Raw genomic sequence first — 4,031 nt, forward strand, 5'->3', positions numbered from 1 at the left:
CTACTATTCGATAGGTGCACTTGCCTACATCACGATAATAGTTAGTTCAAGAATGAGTAATTATAAATATTTAAAACCTATCATGAAATCACGCGATCAAGTTTTTGGCGACATTGCCGGGGAACTAAGATATTAGGAACGCTCAATTTTTATTACTTTAGCCATTTATTTTTCTTGCAATTTAATTTAATTTTATTATTATTATTATTTATTAACCTACTTTTTCTTTCTCTTGACAGGTTTTTATAGTTTATGACTGGAAGAAACCCGTCAAGACCATTACTTTTTGATGAAGAAATCGATCGTACAGTTCATAGAAATCAAAGAGAAATAAGGCGAAGCTTACGATACACAAAGAACGAGCAAGAAGATGACACTCAACCCCCAACCAAAGAGATGGCTGAAAACCAAGACAATCAGCTGGCTCCTGAAATTGCGGCTAATCAAAATCCTGCTCCAAGCACTATGTATGATTATGCTAAACCTTCTTTAACTGGAACTAAATCTAGCATAGTTAGACCTGCTGTAGCTGCAAATACTTTTGAACTAAAACCTAACACAATTCAAATGATACAACAATTTGTTCAGTTTGATGGTTTGCAGAATGAAGCTCCCAACGCTCACTTAGCAAACTTTCTGGAATTCTACGATACATTTAAAATCAATGGCTTTTCTGATGATGCCATACGTCTTCGGTTATTTCCCTTTTCATTGAGGAACAAAGCTAAACAGTAGTTGAACTTCTTACCACGAGGGTCAATTACTACTTGGGAACAAATGACCAAAAAATTTTTACTAAAATATTTTTCGCCTGCTAAAATGGCTAAATTACGTAATGATATCTCTTATTTTGTGCAGATGGATTTAGAAACCCTCTACGATGCATGGGAGAGATACAAGGACTTACTGAGAAGGTGCCCTTACCATGGGTTACCATTTTGGCTCCAAGTTCAAACATTTCACAATGGTCTGAATCCTTCGACTCGGCAAATGGTTAACGCAGTTGCTGGCGAAACCATAAATAATAAAACACCTGAAGATGCCTATGAGTTTATTGAGGAGATGTCACTGAATAAATATCAGTGGCAAGTCATGAGGACAAAGCCAACGAAAACAGCCGGTGTTTATAATGTTGATTCGGTCACCATGCTGTCAAATCAGGTAGAACTCTTAAATAAAAAGATTGATGGTTTTCTTAGTTCTTCACAGGTTCACCCAGTAATGCAGTGCGAAGCAAGTAGCGGTGGAACAAGCCATCCGGAGTACCAACCTTATGGCCATAACATGGATAACGAGCAACTAAACTACATGGGTAATAATCCTCGACCTTAAAAAATCCATTTAGTAACACTTACAATGTAGGTTGGAGGAACCATCCCAATTTCTCATGGGGAGGCCAAGGGAACCAAAGACCACAACATCCTCCAGGTTTTCAGCAACCACCCTACCAACTAAGAAAAGAAGCCGAACCTTGAAGAGATGCTCTCAAAGTTTATATCGGTGTTAGGAACTCATTTCCAGAACACTAAGAAAGCACTTAAGAATCAACAAGCGTCGATCCAAGGGCTCAAAACTCAAATAGGCCAGCTTTCCAAATCAATTTTTGAATGACCACAGGGTAGTTTGCCAAGTAATACTGAACCCAATCCAAGGGAACAGCTCAACACGATTAATATTCAAGATGAAAGAGTCGTTGAGCCTGAACCAGAACCAAGGCAAGAAATTATGGTAAGCAAAGGTCAAGGTGAGGTAGATCAAAATACAAACAATCAGTGAATGTCGAATATAAACCTCGTGTGCCATACCCCAACACAACAAGGAGACCGCTCAGATGAAGAATTTGGTAAATTCCTTAAACTTTTAAAAAAATTACATATTAACTAACCGTTCATTGAAGCTCTATCGCAGATGCCAAATGCAATGAAATTTTTAAAAGAGCTTTTAGCAATTAAGCGGAAGTTGGACGAGGCATCGCATGTGGAGCTAAACGCAGTGTGCTCAGCTATTCTTAATTGGTAGTTTTACAATTCCTTGCTTAATTGGTAGTTTAGATGTTAATAATGCATTAGCTGATTTAGGGGCTAGTATCAATGTCATGCTTTTTAAAATGTTTAAGCAACTAGGTCTCGGGAAACTCAAACAGACTAGGATGAGCATTCAATTAGCAGATAAAACTATAAGATTTCCTAAGGGTATTATTGAAGATGTGCTAGTCAAAATCGATAAGTTTATATTTCCCATTGACTTCATTGTTTTAGACATAGAGGAGGATAGCAATACTCCTTCAATCCTAGGAAAGCCCTTTTTAGCAACTGCTAAAACAATTATTGATGTTGGCACAGGTGAGCTCACGCTTCGCGTAGGAGACAAAACACTCACCCTTCAAGCTCGCAATTCTAACAACACATAGGAAATTGAAGGTGATCGTCTAAACCATTCTATTAAAACTGACCACATGATACAACCCACTTTGCAGGAAATAAGTCTGAAGGGAGTACATGAGCCACTCTCAAACAATAGTAGAGGATCTATTCATGAAGAACGAAGGCTACAAATAGAGGAGCTAGATGAATGGCGAACACATAAACCAAGAACACATGATAAATCGAAACTACACCAGAACAAGCTTGATACCTCTCCAAATCAACTTAAAGTTGGTGATAAAGTCTTATTAGATTCCGCAGATCCCCACATTGTCACTACCACACCGAATGAAGAAATCCCTCTTACGGTACTCAGTATTTTTCCATTTGGTATGGTGGAGGTGAGTCATCCCAAGTTTGGCACTTTTAAGGTAAACAATACTCGTTTAAAACCTTATTTTAAGATTGATAGCAGGAATGAGGAGTATAAACTCCTCGAACCACCATGATCATTCAACGGAGAGATAAGTCGAGCTTAGACTGTAAATAAGCGCTTCTCGGGAGGCAACCCGAGCACTAACTGTATTAACTTCTTTCAAAATTTAGTCTTCAACATCTAACTTACTAACAGACCTCTTTAATACAGGTTTCCCACAAAGACACGACTAAGCACACGGGCGTGCTTATGGCCGTGTAAAAATAGGGCAAGGATTTCCCTAAGACAAGCTACGATAAAACGCCACGGCCGTGCGACATGGCCGTGGTCGAACCTGCCAAAACAACACAGGCGTGCGACATGCCCGTGTTGAAGACCCATGGTTGAAACTGAGAAACTAGCACGGGCGTGCGGCACGCCCAATTCTACACCCGTGGTCGAACCTGTTAAATTAACACGGGCATGGGGCTTGCACACACGGGCGTGGGAGAAGCAAACAAAGCCAAACATGGTCATACAACACGACCATGTGAACCCACACGCCCGAGTAACATGGGCGTGGGATGAATTTCAGATGTGCCCAAATAGAAAAAACGCAAAACACACAGGCAACAATTGGGGAACATGGGTGTGTGCCATGGCCGTGTGACCCAAAATCTATAAATACCCTGCACTATTCACTTTCTTCCCCATTCAAAAACCCTAACCCTAGCCATTGCAAGTTCATACGGCCTCCTTGCCACGCTCGTGCGCGCCTCCAACTTCATTTTTGATGCTCAATCTTTCTTCCCTAGCGTTTGTTTACTCCTTTCACTTCTATTTTACTTACTTTTAATGCTTAGTATCAACATAATATTCATATCTTTTGAACTATTTTTCATTTTGCTCATTATTCTATTATTTAATTTGCATTCTTAGGTTAGCCATGACATTACTATGCTTATTCTCATGCTATTACCATGCCAATGTCTATCATTTAATTTGCATTCATAGGATTAGTTATTATACATTCCGTGTTAAATCAAGAATAGGAAAACCTCATGCCCATTACATTTCTATTCTCATTCTTATTGTTATTATGGCTAAATTTGCTTTATATCAATAGTCTTTGCTGAAATAAGTTAGTTCAAATTCATGCCTTTTTACTCCTTTGTATTTGTTTACCTATTATTATTATTATTATTATTATTCATTTTTATTATTCTTTAATTACAGATTTTTAAATGTCGTCT

The 4,031-nt window shown here is 38.6% G+C and overlaps 1 non-coding gene across 1 annotated transcript; it reads right to left on the reverse strand.

Moving 5' to 3' along the window:
* Positions 1-825: 825 nt before the first annotated feature.
* Positions 826-932, reverse strand: LOC128295828 (small nucleolar RNA R71). The gene has a single exon (XR_008286377.1). It is a non-coding gene; the product is annotated as a small nucleolar RNA R71 (small nucleolar RNA).
* Positions 933-4,031: the final 3,099 nt, after the last annotated feature.

This window comes from Gossypium arboreum, chromosome 7 (assembly GCF_025698485.1).
Source record: "Gossypium arboreum isolate Shixiya-1 chromosome 7, ASM2569848v2, whole genome shotgun sequence".
Classification (NCBI taxonomy): Eukaryota; Viridiplantae; Streptophyta; class Magnoliopsida; order Malvales; family Malvaceae; genus Gossypium; species Gossypium arboreum.